General features: G+C 36.0%; 1 pseudogene; it reads left to right on the top strand.

The window, feature by feature from the left end:
• Positions 1-1,847: 1,847 nt before the first annotated feature.
• Positions 1,848-19,164, top strand: part of LOC102475582 (alpha-2-macroglobulin-like protein 1) — a 40,096-nt pseudogene continuing 22,779 nt past the window's right edge.

Below are 19,164 nucleotides of genomic sequence, written 5' to 3'. Positions count from 1 at the left end.
AAATCCCTGCATTGGCAATTCTAAAGCTCTGTTGATTTTTGTTACTTGCTGATAAGGCTTTTAATGGCCAAACTCTGATATATTTTTAGATCTTTTGTCACCATGGGTCTCCTGTCACTCACTGAGGTTGAAATCAGCAGGCTATTAGTTTGCCCAATATATAAATCTCAAGTCCTATGGAACAAGAGCTTACAGCAAGTAGGTCTCCTGATTGTGGAATTTACTTTTGCTTTTTATTCATAGAGCACTGTCACTTCTATCTATAAAACTAAAAGGAAAGCATATCTGATGTCTGGAGCTGTGTTAGAAATCTCCCAAGGAAAACATTTTAAAGCATCCCATTATTTTTCTTTTAAATTTTATGTGTGTGTATGTGTGTAAAATGTTTGTTTGCTGAATACATCAAAATATAGTTTAAATATTTTTAAATTACTGATTAATTAGAGTGCAGCACTTTCACATGAGAGAGGATAGCAAGTTGTCAAACAGGAGAAACTATATGACCTGTAAGGGAAAAAAAAAATGTCTTCAATGGGTCAATGTCCTTCAGTCGCTATAATATGGAAACTATCCCTTGGCTACTACCAAAATGATTTTTAACTGGAGGTCTGTTGATAGAAATTAGTTCTTGCCCATAGTTTCTCACTTATAACTGTAGCTCCCCTCTGGTCACTCAAGAGAATGTGACAAGCTCATTGCATGATGGTTAAGGCAGGTATATCCCACAAGGCCAACTGGGTGTTCCAGTTGAAAGCCTAGCAGCTCAAGGAGAAGGGATTATGGCATGATCACATCCCATGGGGGATGCTTTATCACTTTCCTTCCCTCTCTGTCTTTCTCTGGTGAGTGTACACACTCTCTGAAAAAAATAAATAAATAGAAGAGGAAAAAAAAAAGGAAAAGAAAGCATGGAAAAGGAATTTAAAGGGAATTTTCTGGAGTCATTTAATGGGAAAGAGCTGCTATGAACACCATGGTAGAATAAAGGAAACAGGCAGGAAGCAGTCCATTGAGCACAGTAAACACATTGTAAGCTAGAAATAGGACATGAATACATGGCAAAACTCAGTCCTAGGAGAGTGAAAAAGAAGACATTCTATTAAGTATACCATTTCAGACTCTCCTTGAAAATTATTTTTTAAGTATTTTAAGTTACAAAGTATCAAACTAAAAAAAAAAATAGGGGGTATTACTTTCTTTAGAGTCCTCAGTGGTCTGTTTTTAGAGGAAATTTTAAAGCTACTTTCACCATAGAATGGCAGGTGACTTAGCAGAGGAGATGTGGTAGAAATAAAAAGGTTGTATTGAAAGGGCGTGAACAAAGCCCATACACAGAATAATGTGTTAATGTAAGACACGATGGAAGTTTTAGAATAAATAACTCCACTGAATGAAAGAGACTTTTTAACAGAAAGTGTGGACAAGATTTGAAGACGTCGACAGTGAAAAAGTGGTAAGGATGATTATACACTACAATTTCCTCATAAAAATGTCAGATATCGTTTAAAACACATCATCTCATTTAGTTGTACATTTTCTCATGACTATAGAAACGTATGTTCCCTTTCACTACATCTTAATCACTGACTTTTTCAAAACACGTTTACTTCACAATGTACCTCACCTTCAAGACTGAATAACCTATTTTATCAAAAGCTGAAGAGACACTATCAGTCCGTTGCTCTCTTGCTAAACAAAAATATCCAAAAATGGGATGATTTACACAGCATGGTGGTTTGTTTGGCTCAGAATTCTGATAGCTAGCAAATCCAAAAGCATGGGGCTGGCGTCCAATCAGCTGTTGGTGCATCACAGCCTGGCTGAGAAAATTGGGAAGGGCAGCAGTCATGTACAGACAAAGAGACCTGAGGGCAGCACTTACTCTTACTCAACTTGCTCTCACAGGAACTAAACCCTCCTCACAAGAACGACTCAGTGCCTCTCCAGAGACAGCATCAATCAATTTATGAGGTCAATTGTCCCATGATCTAAACACTATCCACTTGTCCTGACTTTTTAAAGGCGTCAGCATCTCCCAACACCGTTACACTGAGGACCAAGTTTCCAGAACATGAGCTTATGAGGGACAAACCATATCCAAACCATAGCAGACAAAAAGAATGAAAAATATTGCACTAACCCTGACACCTAGGAAACTACTAGGGACTTGGTAGGTATTCAATGAATGACTGAATTTCTACATGAATGAAAACAGGGTAGCTACAATGATGAGAGATGGTATGATACATCAAATATGCCCATCAAGGATCTTACTCTTTCTTTCCTTCTTTCCTCTCTCTTTTTCTCTCTCTCTTTCTTCTTTCTTTCTTTCTATTCTCAGAGAGTATGTGCACTCATCAGAGAGAGACAGAGACATACACAGAGAGAAAACATCCCCCAACCATGTGTGATCACACTGCAATTTCCTCTCCTACATTTATCTCTCCTCTTGGGTTTTGGGCATGTATGAACATGCATTTGGCATCTTTTTCAAGCTGCCTATGCTGGGATTCGAACCGGCACCCTTAATCACTAGGCTGTGAGACTAACTGTACGTCAGTTTTCAAAAGAATACAATAAGTACATTTGAAATGCAATACAAACAGCACATCGCCCCTCTCTCACCCCTGCCACAGCACTTTTCTCTGAAGCACAATAGTAGGAATTCCTTATTGATGATTTTTTTTTCTTGAGGAGTTCCTTATAGTTTTTCTCATTTCCAAAATAGTAAAATTATGTAATCACCATGATCTCTATATTGCTGATGTTAAAATTTAGTGTTTTGTGCTGATTCTCTCTGAGTCTCCCTGCATTTTTTACAAAGCAGATTATAATTATCCAAGAAAACTCCTTTTAACAACCACATTCTATTTTGTCTCCTAGCTCCTTTGGTTCTTCATAGCACATCTTTTATTACCATTATGAGAAGGGCAGTAGTTATATAAAAAGTTCTAAGATGGTGACCAGCGAGGTAGAAGGGCAATTTTATGATGTTTACAATGTATTCGTTTCACATATCATTTTTTATACCTGTCCTTATAAATAGTTCCTATGTATATAATGACTGTTTATATCTCAATGCTCTAAAAGTACATACAAATAAAATGCATAGATATGCCATTGAAACCCTTGAACTCTCACTGTAAGACAAAGCACATGTGAGTGAAATAGTATAGAACCATTGCAAAAAGGATATTAGGAGGTCTGAATACATAACAGACAAACCGTGCTTCAGTTTTTAAATGATGTGATATCAGGCCCTTAGGGGTCAGGTTCTTATCTGTAAAGGCATCTTGAATGAAGTGAATTTTAAATCAGGTTTTTCTAGAAATGGTGTAAATAGATTAAGATGAGCAAAAAAAAAAAAATGCATGTGTAAATGAAATCACTAGCACAGACATTTAGAGGTAGAGCAGATTGATCTAACATTGCTCTAGGCCCATTGAATAGTTCTGAATAAGATTTTTCACTGTGTTAAATTTAACCAGATTGAATATTTTGAGTCTCATCCCACTGAACAACTTAAAATGAAGGATTTGCTTTTTAATGAGGCATTTGCATTTAATCATAAATTTGGAATGCAGCATCTTTAACTTGGTTATTTCTATTGGAATTGGTTCTTTCAGGGTATTATGCTTATCCCGTAGTAAAGACACAGATTTCTCAAAATACATTTCTAGTGTAAAGGATGAGAGGAATACTTATTTATAGAGAAACCTGGAAAATATAGTACTTACAATAGCAAACTAAGTTGTACAATAAAAATTTCAGAAATGTTATCATGAAGCCATTTACAGCAGCTCCAGAGGGCTATTTTTAAAAGAAAGACAGAGACAGAAATTTTAGAAAAGTGATTCACAAGACTGAAGCTATTGATAAAAAAAAAAGCTGAAGTTCAGAGGAACAGATGAGTCAGTAGCAAATCTAGGAGGAGCACATCAAAGGATGTTTTAAAAATTCATCATTTGGGAAGAACCATAATCCACTCTAGCTAGAACAAGTAAAAAGAGTAGAAGAAAGTATATTTACATAAAATTAAACTTAAAATAACAAATCATCGATAATTTTAAAAAAAGGCCACCTCTTCTTTTTAAATAATGACTTTGTTGATATGTAATTTACATACAGGGAATAGTAAAATTTGGTGGTTTTACATATGTTCAGAGTTATGAAACCAACATCCCTATCTAATTTTAGAATTGTTTTGTTTTTGGCCAGGGGGCATGTACACTTGCCAGAGAAAGAGAGAGACAGGGTGACACGAGAGAAGAGGGAAAAAGGTAGAGAAATGCCCCAATGGGGCATGATCATGCTCCAGTTCCTTCTCTATTTGTCTATCCTGTCAGGATTCAGGGCAAGCACACATGCACACACAGATGCACAACTCCCCCACACACTCCCCCCCCACACACATATGCAGAATGTTTTCCAAGACACTGAGGCTGGAACTGAAACTGTGCATTTAACTTTGTGAGATACAGCTGCCTTAACCACCAGGCCACGGAGCCAGCCTTAATTTGAAAACATTTTTTTCATGCCCAAAAAGAAATCTCAATTCACTAGTAGACACTTATTTTCCCTCAATTCCCAATGTCCCAGGTCTGGGAATGTATTAATCTCCTTTCACTCTCTGTGGAGTTCTATATTCTGGGGATATACATATATAGCTAGGAGGATGTTATGTGTGTGCTTGCCAGAGAGAGATAGGGAGACAGAAAGAAGGAAAGGGAGTGGGAGAAAGCATTTTCCAGTAGAGCAAGATTATGCCCCAATCCTTTCTCCTCCCTTTTCCATCCTGTAGGGATTTTGAGAATATACTCACAAGCATGTACTTGTGTAGGGGGTGTTTCTCAAGACACTGGAGCTGAGACTTGAAGTAGGGTGGTTGGCCATATGGTACCTGGCTCTCTTAGCCACTACATAACAGGGCCAGCCTTTATATTCTCTGTATTTCATTTTAGTTTTTCTATAATGTGTGTGTACTTAACAGAAAAACAGAGAGGGGGAGAGGGAGTGAGACAGACAAAGAGACGGGGAAGTGAGAAATCATCCCCCAGGAGGATGCCCACACTTCAATCTCTTCTCCCTTCTCCTCCATTCTCCTCACACACATACACACACACACACACACACATCTACAATGTTTTCAAACACTGGGTCCAGGACTGAATCTGTGTAATCCACTAAATAAGATACAGTTGCCTTAACTACCATGCCACCCACTGGCCCATATTCTGAGTATTTTTTAAAGTAGAGGGATTGAAATATATGTCTTTTGTGACTGTTTTTTTCACTTAGAATATGATTGAGCTTCATTCATATTGTAACATGTTTAAGGACTTCATTTCTTTTTTTATAACAAATAATAGTATATTATATAGACATATCACATTTGGTTTATTCATTTATTGGCTGTAGAAACTTTGAGTCATTTCACTTTTTGGCTACTAAAATATTGTTGCAGACATTTCTATACAAGTTTATCAGATATGTTTTCATTTCTCTTGAGTGTACACCTAGGAGTGGAATTACTCTAAATTTTGAATGATTAAAAAAGTAAGCAAATATAATGATCTTATAGTTTAACTAAAAACAAAAAAGAGGAGCCAGCAGATGGTGTAGAAGTTACATCACTGGAATCCCACATGGCCTACATGATTTGAGTCCTGGACCTGGTGGCTTAAACTCACGTTGGGCATATGTGTGTGAGTACCCACTATCCCAGAAGGAAAATGGATTGAGAAGGTATTGCAGCATGGCCATTCTCCCAGAGAGGGTGATTTCACACTTTCCCTCTCACTGTCTCTGTCTCTCTCTCATGAGCGCATTCATGTATCTTAAGGCAAAAATATCTAAAAAAAAGACACAATAAAAATGAAAGAAAACAAAAAATCAGCCATAGTGTGTGGTTAATACAAAGTTCTAGGTGTATAGTGTTATTCAATTAAAATTGATGCTTTAAATTATAATGTTCAGGTGCTATTGGGATCTTAGATTGTTGGAATGATATTGCATTATTTGTTTAACACATCACACTCACTAAAGCAGAAAATTAGAACAGCAATCTTTTAAAAAGTTTGCAATAACAAAGTTTGAAACACAAAATAATTGAAATTAGACCAGTTAAAAATAATCAAATTATCAAAGCTTAATGGGCTTCTCTGCTTCAAAATGGTGACCACACTGATAATATTTTAATGAAAACTTCACTTCATGATAAAATTATTCACTTATGTTTTAAACAAATTTAGATTGACATAACAGAATCCATGTCACAGTCATCACTGGTATGAATTCTGTAACACCAGAGTCTAACCCTGTACAGATAGAATCTGGTAATTCCAGTGGTTTCAAGTAAGATGTATACGAGAAACTGTGTTTCACACCGTTATAGATGTTGTCAAGTCAAAAGTGTCAAAGTGCACTATTTTCAAGTAATGTGCATGATGAAACACAAAATGATTGTTTATTCAGTTTATATGATAGTTTACCAAAAAAAAAAAAAAAGAGAGAGAGAGAGAGAGACTACTACCCATCAAGCTGAAGTTCAATATTATTTAGTTGTTTTTGTTTTTGATTCTGGTCTCAGAACAGCTCACTAGTTAGAACTAAAGATTACTGTGCAGCATTTTTGGAAGGTATTACACATTTATTTTGAAATAATTTGTTTTGTTTCTGACAAAAGAATTTAACTGAGTTCCTTGTTTTGTTTTATTGGTCTGGATTTCAAGCAGACTCACTGGTTGATTGATCCCTCACCATGGAGGGCACTTGAAGGATTCAGACTTTGGGGGTTTCCACTCAGAACAGCCAGAGGTTTAGCTATGACTTGACTGTTATGGAGCAAAGTGTTTGATGCAATTCACCTTTAAACTCTTTGACCTGTTTTGTTCCTGCTTTAATGCCTATCTTTCTGGTATCTCTTTCTATCTTCATCCATTTCCTCTATAGTTGGCATAATGTCTGTGTTGCTGGACTTCCATGCAGTCAACCGTGTTTGAGTCCCAGACCCAGTGGCTTAAACTCATGCTGGGTGCATGTGAGTGTGTGCCCAAGATCCTGAGAGGAGAATGGAGGAGAAGGGATTGTGGAGTGGCCATCCCCCCGGGGGGCGACTTCTAGCTTTATGTTTCTCTATCTCTCTCTGTCTTTCTGGCAAGTGCACGCTCCCTACAGCAAAAACCTCTCAAAAAAAAAAGTAAGTTAAAAATAAATAAACAAATAAATAAAGTTCAACCCTTAAGCAACTCCTTTTGTAACTCTTTCTCCTTTGTAAATCACATCTATGCTCATAACTTCAATTCCCACCTATGTGTACATGATTCCAAAATATATAGCTCTAAACCAGACTTTTCCTCTTCTAATAAATTTTCTATTTCACCTTTTAATCCCTTAGGTTTCAAGAGTCTGAATTTTATTCTACTTGCAATCAGACAGCTTTCTGCACTTCCATGGATGCAAACAGAAGACACAGGATTCCTGGATCAGAGAAGGGTATATTACAACAGAAGCAGTAGCCAGAGGGCCAGCATATTTGAATTAATTCACCAGACTCAAATCCCAGGATTGCAAAAAGGGCCAGATGACACCTGCATAAGCAGTAAATTGTATTAAGAAAGACAAATCCAGGGCCAAGAATCTAGTACTTTTTGGGTAAGCAGTGATAAGTCTGCTTTCCCCATGGATGGAGTTTTCTGGTAGTCACACTTTGATTACCTTGACCTATTCAGTTGCCGGTATGACAAGCACAAGCTCAGATAATCTGACACACTCTGCAAGGACAAGCAGTGATGCTCTCAGGGCTCCTGGCAGATGCTCTCTCCCAACATAAGGCATCTTAAATTCTCTACAGCCTGGCACATTGGTCATATCTATTGCTCAAACTCATGTTTTTCTCTTCCACTGTAGGGCCTTTGCAGAGATGAGATTCTTTCTGCATCAGGAGTTTGGTTGCCACTATGGAAAAATCCAATGAATTTTAAGACTATTTCTATTTGAAGAAGCTGGTATTAATGAAAAAAAGCAAGCAGATGACAACGTGAAGAAGACAAAAGCACAATGCAACGCAGAAAAGGTAAATCATTCTATAACTCCTGTTGAATATCTGTGAGAAAAATAGGCTATTGATTTAAATAGAAATCCATCATCTATAACATTCATGTTTGTATTTTTGTGCCCTAAACATTATAAAAAGTACCTTGCAAATTGTTCCAGAGAATTGTCATTCCATTTCTTTGCCTATCTCCTGAATTGTTCATGCATGTTCCTCACATTGTTTGATAAACGCATTCTCAATGACTGGCCTAAAAACAGTGTGGGAAACATCCTGCCAGTATCTCCTCTCTGAAGACAATCATTCAGCTTCCGATTTTCCTCTGCGGTATCTCAAAAGTTAGCTATACTTCACCCCAGGCTAAGCTATGGAAATGGATCGTGAGTTTTTCCAACCCACTGTGACTTTCCACCCCCTGCCTTAAATATGGACCCCTGTGTGTGACTGTAAAACTTCACTGAGGCAAGAAAAGAATGTTAGTACACCTAGAAATACAAAAGTCAAGATGGCTTAAAGGAATCCCCTTTAATTGTTCTTTGGAATCTATACAAAGCGAATCGATAATTTCCATTTAAAACTTGATTATCATTATCTTGACAATAACTTAACTTCTTATTTACGGATAGTTTGCCTAGTAATCTTTTAGAAAGTTTATGTAATGATAGTTTCTTTTATTTTCACTGACAATATGTAGCTTTTCACTAAGCACTAAGAATTTTAGTGTATGATGTATTTTTGCAGGGGTAAAATATCCCCTTAATGGAATATTGCTGCCATTTGCACATTTAAAAATACATTCTCTTCTTTTATATTTTGTACTTCAACTGGTTTCATTAGGTACTATTTTACCTTCTTCTCTAGACCAAAATTGATGTTGCCACCTCCCCAGAGCATAACATGGCTCTTCTAGCATTAAGACGTAATTAAGAGACTGAACTCATTGTTTTCTGGCTTTCTAATATTGGCTCTTTAAACTATAAATTTAGTTATGAGGCTCAGCCCCTGAGGAGAAATCCTAGTGACAACCAAATCAGTTTCTGGCAGTTAAGTTTCAAGTAACAGTGGGGTTTCTGTTTTTGGTTCTGGGCAATTTCTCCGCTGCCAGTCAAGAGTCTTCCTTCAGATGCATCTTTTGTCAAACCTTTCTAGGGGTAGACTGTTGATTGACAATATAAAGTGTGATTCATCAATACAATGCCGATCCATGTACAAATAGCAAGGGATTTGATCAGCAACTTCATAATAGTAGAATTCTAATATTTGAACATTTTAATATATACTTAACTAGAATCATATATATATGCTTCTCACCTATTGCTGAGTGTAACTTGCCATTTGAAGTAGAATGTGTTAATGATGGGGATTTAAGCTTTAGGGGAAAAGTTAATAAAGATAAAGGAGTGACTTGAATTTATAAGGGGAGGATTTAGTAAACGCTGTTACCACAACTGTTAAAGATGATACAGTAATGAGACTTCATAATTATAAGGTCTTGGCCTCTCTGCTCACAAAGCTCATATTCTATGATAATATAACCATGCCCACTTTAGAAATCAAGAGATAAAGAAGAGAATCTTTGGTCCATAGCCTCCATTACACTAATGCTTGGTACTCTGCAACAATGTGAGGACTACAGTGAACTGTAGCAGAGAGAGTATTTGTTTTGTTTTCAGTGAACATGTCACAGACTTCTACAACACAGCTTTTGAAGTCTGTTTTGTTAAGAACATAGATAAAAGCAAAATGATATTTTCAAAATCTCCATGCATGTACAATTTGAAACATATATTCTTCCATACTATGACAGAATACACCACTGGGGAGCAGAAGATGGTATTAGTGGCTACATCACTGGACTCCCACATATTAGACCACAGTTTGAGTCCTGGACCTGGAGCTTGAAACTCACACCAGGTGCATTCATGTGCATGGATGTCAAAAATCCCAAAAAGAGAATTGACGAGAAGGGATTGTAGCTTGACCATCTCCTCTGGGGAGTGATTTTTCTCTTTCTGTTTCTGTCTCTCTCTGTCTCTCTGGCAAGTGCACACACCCTATACTAAAAAAAAAAAAAAGAAATAAAAGAACATACCACTGACAACTCTCCAAAAGTGTTGTAATTTAGAGGTACACTATATTAACTTTATTTCTTACTAGATAGGGATTTTCTTCCTGTTTTAATTTAATAGCCTTTATATTTGGTTTCCAATATCATTAAAAGTTTACTTACTTTTATCATTTTTAAGTCTTTTAAAAAATCATTTATTTATTTATTTATTTAATTCACATTTAATAACATATCTCTTTACAGGGTACAACATTTCTTTTCCCATCACAGAAGCCATGCATATTAGTTAAGACAAAGATATTATTATATACATTATTATATGCAAACAGTTTCTCATTTTTTTATCAATTAAACCTACTTTTATATTTTCCTTTCCCCTCCCTGCCTCCCATACTAAACTTTTTTCACCTTTTATTGATTCACAAAAGGTCTTAATTAAGCTAAAAATATAGACAAAGCCAAAATCTAGTGAAATAAGTGCATTGTAATTTTCTTCTGAAACATTTTTTCTCTCTTCATTTCCCCCTCTACTAAATAGAGATATAAACTAACTCATTTGCAAAATAATAATAATAATACTAAATTTAGTCTCAATGTGGTCTGTTAGTTGCATAAAGTCCCATAAGAATTCAGCTTCTGATGCAAGGCAAGAAATTCTATTGTATTATTAACCTTATGCAGATAACAATTTGCTACAAAATAAGAATGCTCACCAATATTTTCCAATTGCAGACAAATCAGGAAGGGAGAAAAGTTTATGTGTCAATTAAAAAATAAGTTAACAAATTGCTGAACCTATCAACAGCTCTAAAGAAAACAAAAATTCTTAAATCAGGAAAACCAAGCATAGAAGAAAATCAGTAATGTTGTAGTCAAAAGTTATACAATTATATTTCACCAATTCAGTCTCACATAATTAATCTCCCTTTTGTTGAATTTGCAGCGTTATTATGGCCTGATCTTTCCATTTAAATCCTGGATGTTAACATTCAATGTTATTTGTGGAGGGCACTGCTATGGAAGCCATCTTGAGCTATCCACCATCTTGGAAACAATTAGGCTTCACTTCCTCACAGAGCAAACTGTTTCTCATGGTCATGTGACCAACTGATCTCCTTGTGGGGCGGTTGGGTTTCTAGGCAATGGGAGAGATCCACCCACACTAATGATTGGTTCATGCTGCCTTATCTCATTTGCATTTCAGGCAACCAATCAGGTGCCCATCAGCCTATATATAACTCGCGATTTTTTCCTCAATAAATGGAAGAAGAGGACTTGATCAGCACCTCATATTGTCTCCACTCTGTGTGTGTGTGTGTGTGTGTGTGTGTGTGTGTGTGTGTGTTTGTCCCATGTCTCACTCCTTCTCCCAGGGAACCGGTTCTACTGTCCCGTGGGTCAGGACAATTATTATTATTAATATTTCGAGAATTGTCCCTACCTTAAGTTGGCCATTTTCTTGGTCATTTATTGTTCTTTTTTTTAATCACTTTTTAAATTGTTAAGCTAATGGAAATTGGAAAAAAAATACTTTTTCTCTTTTGTTTGGGTTTGTTTTTCTTCTGCTTAAGGGCACATGCACTCTCCAGAAAGAGATAGAGAGATAAGAAAGCATTCCTCAAGGTAATGGTTACACCACAATCCCTTCTTCTCCCCCCTCCCTCCTGTCAGAGAAATATTCACACACACACACCAGTTGTGTTTCTCAAGCCACCAGGCCTCTTTACTTAGGTGTACTTTCCTTGATGATGCTATTCAGTTCTTCTTGAAAAATGATTTCAGATGAGTCTATTCCACCAAGTCCAGCTACTTTGAGTACGAGATAAACATAAGCTAAGCTTTGTTGTGCAAACTTGAGAAAATTAACCTTGAGTTGTTGAACTTCATTTTGAAATGAAAGTCGTATTTCATGTTTCTGCTTCTAATAACTATATATTTAATACTATATAAAAGGTTTTTTTAAAGAATTATTTATTTTATTTTATTTATTCATTTATTTTAATTTGACCAGATTGAGAGAAAGAAGGGACAGTGAAAAAGTGAGCCACCAGGTCTGGGACGCAAACCATGGGTGGCCATGTGGGAGTGTCCAGCACTTTAACCATCATGCCACCTGCTGACCCCAATACAATATAGAAGATTATTTCAAGCATGACTATTACATTTCTTTGACAAGTATTCTCTGAGCATCACCATGTACCTAATCTTTCTTGTCCTAGACTGGGCAATTAAATGGAAAAAGAAAAAAAAACTAAATTTGTAAAGTTTATGTCCTACTATAGTTAGTACATCACATTTCTACACCCCACAACAATTCATTTTCCCCAGGTTCTTCCTACCTAAACAGTATAGTCTGTGCAAAAGAAGCAAACATACCTCTGCACCCAGTACTGCATACTTCAACCAGTATTTCTTAACAGCCTCTCTTGAATAGGAACGCTAACTTCAGACTTGGCTTTGAAGAACTAAGCAAAAAAGTAATACGTGAAAACAAACAAAAAGGATGTATAAAACAATCACCAACAGTACAAAAAGAAGCCATGCAAAGTATGTTTGAATTCCAGAGTAATAGGTTTAGGCTTTGATTCAGCCACAACGAAAGCTCCTAAGTCAAAGCATCAGTAAATAAAATCCCTAGATACATATCAACTTTAATTTGCAGAACTGCATTATAGTAGAACGACACTCAGATCCATTTTATACACATTTTTAAACTTTCAAAGAAGAATGTAAGAATGTTATTAGCTTACTAAATTGTAAATGATAGATCTGCAGTCTTGTTTCCACTTCCCCTACCTTATCCATCTTCTGTTCACTGACAGCTTATGTCTTTGGAGTAGTTGGTTAGGAATTACTCTTAAGCAACTGAGCTGTCTAAGCCAAAGATGTTCTTCTATCTTTTCTTCCCTAGTGATGAAGCATGTTCTTTTCTCTTGGATCGCTTTTCAAAATTGTTACTTTTCCTATATTTTCCCCTTTTTATTATTCTTTTCTATTTTTTTACATGAAAGTGAAAGAACAGATAATCAAAGAAATGTCATATTTGCTGAGAAGTAAATGACATTTTATCAATCATGATATAGCATCCATAATCTAAAGACATTAAACCATGTGTCCCAGGAAAAATTTCTGAAGTTGTTAGGACCCTCTTCTAACTTACTAGGCAGTTGTGTAGTGTAAAAAAGCAAACTGAGACAGAAGGCATATTTTTAAAAAGAATAAAGATTAATTGATGGAAGGCTACATATGAACACATATGTGTTTGCTAAATATTTTTTTTTAATTTACACTGAAAAAAGTGATTCGGCTCAAAATTAAAATAAAACCTTCTTTGGGAAGAAAATTAAAGTAATTTTATCATTCTATAAGGAAAAAAATCAAAAGAAAGGGAGGGAAGACAGTGTGGTAATATGTGAAAGTACTTATGAACTATATATTGGACATTTTTAAAAACAGTATTTATCATATTATATATTAATATATGTGTATATGGTGTCTATGTGTGTATTTATATGTGTATGTATATATAGAGATAGATAGATACGTTGTCTTAGTAAAAATCCAAACAGGTAATATATGTCATTCCATTTCCTATAATTCACATGTGACAGATGGCTGCTATACAAAGAGTACTATTGGTCTGTGTGATAGAATTTATACCATGTCAGAGAAGTAGAAAAGAAAGATGTCCAAGAGGCAGAAGTCTTACACATAAGCAGTGAGAAGGAACGAAACAAACCCTTCATATAAAGCTGGAGAGGGAAGAAAAAATCCTATTTCCCCTTGAAAAATTGCTGCTGGCCTCAGTCCGCCAAAGAGGACCTGAAGTAGTAGGCAAAAGGTGTCCTAGTTCAGCCAGCAAGACAGCTGAAGCAGGTGTGTGGTCTTTTGTTGACACAATGTAAAGAAAAGTTATTTCCCAAATTCAAGTTTTTAAAAAATAATATATATTTTTTTCTGTTTAATGACATCTGTACCCCAGAATTTCTCAAAACTGCACAATTTTAAAAAGTCTTAGCTAGTCGGGACAATTTCAGAAACTTTAGCTTCTTCTAACAAGAGTCATGTCAAAACTCATAATATAATAAGTATAAAATCCTTTCCAGTAGTAATGAAGGAAATGCACTCCATTAAATTCTGAGTTAAATATCAGATTTCAGTGCTTTCTGCGAATAGCTCCAGGACTACCGACTATGTAACACTGGTCTCTGAGCTAAACTATAAAATCTAACAATTAAAATATGTTTAAATAAATGAATATAAATATGTACACATACACATGCAGCTAAATTCATATGTAAACTTATAAAAGGAAATTGTAGGAAATATATGGCCTAAGAGCTTTTCTCTCACCCGTAAAGTCCTGGGAAAGGAAGGAAAAGGAATATTTAGAAAAGTTAGGTTCTGCTTCCCAGTGGCATTCGACAGTAGATTTATAAATCAGGTAGCCTTGTCTGGTGGGACAATTTCTACTTATCCTGAAAATTCTACAAATATACCTCTTGGGAACATATTCCTCTTGATATCGGAGCAGAATTTTACCAATTAAATTTTTAAAATATAGTTCTTAAGGACTGTTTTCAAATATGTTGCACATGTAATTAATCGTAAAGGCTACCCGTACTTTATTTAAAATTGTACTTAAATTTTGTTTTACAATGAATGTGTCAATGTGCCAAGCATTGCCCACTGGTTGCTTTTTCCAGTAAACTTTCATGGAAGCTCTTTTTAATGACCCTGCTCATAATAAAGGCTCCTTACTGTCTGACAGAGTATTACTGCTGTGAATGAAGCAATTCCTTAAGTAGTTAAAACTGTCCACGCATTTACAAAGTGCTTATTAAAAACTGTTTTAGTCTTTGCTTTTCTTTGGGAGCACCTCTTATTGTTGCTGTTGTTGTTACAGCAGTAGTTGTTGTTCATGGAAAAAGCAAGGTCTTACAAACAAAAAAACAAGAAAAAAGAGAAAGAACTGGAGTGGGGGATGGACTTATTTTTGTGATTTTTGGTTTCACTTCTCCCACGATTTTCTTTTTATTTATTGAAACAGCTCTGTAGCTCAGCAAGGGGAAAACAAAAGGAATGAAAATTCATTTAAGTACTCTCTTTTATTTATGTTAACATTTCATCATATGCTGTTTAACAATTTACTAAATGTTTATTATGCACAGTGTTGCATTCTCAAGAGAATAAATAAGTTTCTGTCAGCACTTCTTTTATGAAATCCTATTTTGGTTGTGGATTTTAAAAATTCATAATAAACATTTCCTTCAGGAAGAAGCCAAGAAAGGAAATGCTTTGACACTGTTGATAAGTGAGCTTGTAACTAAAGAAGTGGAAAACAAACATGTGCATAAATATTCACAGTGTGTTACATGTGGAGAGAAAGGGAAGAGAGAGAATAAGAAGGTAAGTAATTCCTGGATTTTATGATCTTTTAGATGAAATAAAAAGCAGACCTTTCTGATGGTTTCATTGTTAACATTCCCGCAGTTATGACATTAGTCATTCTCACAAAATAGAAATGGGAAGCAGCAGAAAATAGACTAAATGATGTCCATGATCTTCCTTCCTCCAAATTTTCATTATTCTATATAAAGAAAAAAATAATAATTTGACCCAGCCTTGGTGGCACAGGCAATGGTTTACTGACTATAATGCTATAAGCCACGTGAGCAACCACAGGTTTTGATCTCCAGGTCAGCCAGAAAATAGGCATGTATACATGGGCACTAAGTGGTCACCTTAAATCCTGAGGAAATGGAGGGCTGCAGAAGAGAATAAAGTTGAGTTGGGGTGCCTCTCTGTCTTTTCCACATGCTCATGAATTCTGTCTCATACTCTCTCTCTCTCTCTCTCTCATGAAAAAATAAAATAAACTTTTTCTTGAAAAATGTCAAGGATCCAGCACGTAGCCTAGTGGTTAAAACACTGGACTCCCACATGACCAACTGTGGTTCAAGTCCCAGATCTGGTAGCTTGAAAATCATGCCAGGTGAGCATGCACATGTGTGTGTGTGTGTGTGTTTTAAAAAGTCTTAGCTAGTCGGGACAATTTCAGAAACTTTAGCTTCTTCTAACAAGAGTCATGTCAAAACTCATAATATAATAAGTATAAAATCCTTTCCAGTAGTAATGAAGGAAATGCACTCCATTAAATTCTGAGTTAAATATCAGATTTCAGTGCTTTCTGCGAATAGCTCCAGGACTACCGACTATGTAACACTGGTCTCTGAGCTAAACTATAAAATCTAACAATTAAAATATGTTTAAATAAATGAATATAAATATGTACACATACACATGCAGCTAAATTCATATGTAAACTTATAAAAGGAAATTGTAGGAAATATATGGCCTAAGAGCTTTTCTCTCACCCGTAAAGTCCTGGGAAAGGAAGGAAAAGGAATATTTAGAAAAGTTAGGTTCTGCTTCCCAGTGGCATTCGACAGTAGATTTATAAATCAGGTAGCCTTGTCTGGTGGGACAATTTCTACTTATCCTGAAAATTCTACAAATATACCTCTTGGGAACATATTCCTCTTGATATCGGAGCAGAATTTTACCAATTAAATTTTTAAAATATAGTTCTTAAGGACTGTTTTCAAATATGTTGCACATGTAATTAATCGTAAAGGCTACCCGTACTTTATTTAAAATTGTACTTAAATTTTGTTTTACAATGAATGTGTCAATGTGCCAAGCATTGCCCACTGGTTGCTTTTTCCAGTAAACTTTCATGGAAGCTCTTTTTAATGACCCTGCTCATAATAAAGGCTCCTTACTGTCTGACAGAGTATTACTGCTGTGAATGAAGCAATTCCTTAAGTAGTTAAAACTGTCCACGCATTTACAAAGTGCTTATTAAAAACTGTTTTAGTCTTTGCTTTTCTTTGGGAGCACCTCTTATTGTTGCTGTTGTTGTTACAGCAGTAGTTGTTGTTCATGGAAAAAGCAAGGTCTTACAAACAAAAAAACAAGAAAAAAGAGAAAGAACTGGAGTGGGGGATGGACTTATTTTTGTGATTTTTGGTTTCACTTCTCCCACGATTTTCTTTTTATTTATTGAAACAGCTCTGTAGCTCAGCAAGGGGAAAACAAAAGGAATGAAAATTCATTTAAGTACTCTCTTTTATTTATGTTAACATTTCATCATATGCTGTTTAACAATTTACTAAATGTTTATTATGCACAGTGTTGCATTCTCAAGAGAATAAATAAGTTTCTGTCAGCACTTCTTTTATGAAATCCTATTTTGGTTGTGGATTTTAAAAATTCATAATAAACATTTCCTTCAGGAAGAAGCCAAGAAAGGAAATGCTTTGACACTGTTGATAAGTGAGCTTGTAACTAAAGAAGTGGAAAACAAACATGTGCATAAATATTCACAGTGTGTTACATGTGGAGAGAAAGGGAAGAGAGAGAATAAGAAGGTAAGTAATTCCTGGATTTTATGATCTTTTAGATGAAATAAAAAGCAGACCTTTCTGATGGTTTCATTGTTAACATTCCCGCAGTTATGACATTAGTCATTCTCACAAAATAGAAATGGGAAGCAGCAGAAAATAGACTAAATGATGTCCATGATCTTCCTTCCTCCAAATTTTCATTATTCTATATAAAGAAAAAAATAATAATTTGACCCAGCCTTGGTGGCACAGGCAATGGTTTACTGACTATAATGCTATAAGCCACGTGAGCAACCACAGGTTTTGATCTCCAGGTCAGCCAGAAAATAGGCATGTATACATGGGCACTAAGTGGTCACCTTAAATCCTGAGGAAATGGAGGGCTGCAGAAGAGAATAAAGTTGAGTTGGGGTGCCTCTCTGTCTTTTCCACATGCTCATGAATTCTGTCTCATACTCTCTCTCTCTCTCTCTCTCATGAAAAAATAAAATAAACTTTTTCTTAAAAAATGTCAAGGATCCAGCACGTAGCCTAGTGGTTAAAACACTGGACTCCCACATGACCAACTGTGGTTCAAGTCCCAGATCTGGTAGCTTGAAAATCATGCCAGGTGAGCATGCACATGTGTGTGTGTGTGTGTGTGTGTGTGTGTGTGTGTGCCCAAAATCCAAAGAGAAGAATGGAAGAGAAGGGATTGCAGTGTGGTCATCTTTCCTATGAAGTGATTTCTCACTTTTCCTTTTTTGGTCTTTCTCTATTTCTCTCCAGCAAGTACACATGCTCTGTGACCAAAAAAACTTAAAAAAAAAAAAAAAAGTCAAGATGATGTCAAAAGATAAAAAATGATAGTGACAATTTTATTGCCTAAAGATTAAGGTGAGCCATATCCCAAATGTATTGCAAGATTTTTGAGTTGCTGAGTTTGTGCCTTGTGATCACAAAGAATTAGAAGCATGTATGAAAGGAGGGGGCAATAAAGCAAAGTTCATTGAGAGAGAGAGAGAGAAGCTCAGGGCAGAGAGAGGTACTGAAAGTGGGTTGCTAATTTGGGTTTGGGGTCTGGGGTTTCTGTCCTAGCTAGGAGGAACTTGTTTTTAGTTTTTGTGTTTGTTTGTTTGTTTTTTTCTTGTGAAGAGGATCACATGCTGGGTATGCCATTCTATACATTCTGGGGAACTTTACCTTTAGAAAACTTGTAGTAAGTGATTGTCCAAGTCTTTGTCTGAGAGATATGGGCCATAAAGACCATTATCCTATTTTGGGACACAGTGGAGATACGGAAAAACACCATAATTACTATATTTTCTTTAGATCATGGAGCCTAGGTTAATCACTGAGCATTATTGTTAGCCATTTCTTGCAAGCGAGCAGTTTCCTGACTGCTTGACTGTTGTGACTCCATCTTGGCCTTTATGTCCCGACTACATGTCACAGGCCTATCTCTTATCTCATAGGGATAACTGAGGTTTGAACTGTAGACCTAATGACTTGGTAAACATGCTGGATACATCTATATGTGTGCCCAAGGTCCCAGAAGGATGAGAAGATGATTGCCATGTGGCCACACCCCACTGGGGGGGGTGGTGCTTTGTCGCTCTCTCCCTCTTTATCTCTATGGTTAGCACACATGCCAT

This window comes from Tupaia chinensis, unplaced genomic scaffold (assembly GCF_000334495.1).
Source record: "Tupaia chinensis unplaced genomic scaffold, TupChi_1.0 Scaffold000654_1, whole genome shotgun sequence".
In the NCBI taxonomy this organism is placed as follows: domain Eukaryota; kingdom Metazoa; phylum Chordata; class Mammalia; order Scandentia; family Tupaiidae; genus Tupaia; species Tupaia belangeri.
Note: the sequence above shows the minus strand (reverse complement) of the source record. Positions and strands in the feature narration are given on the sequence as shown.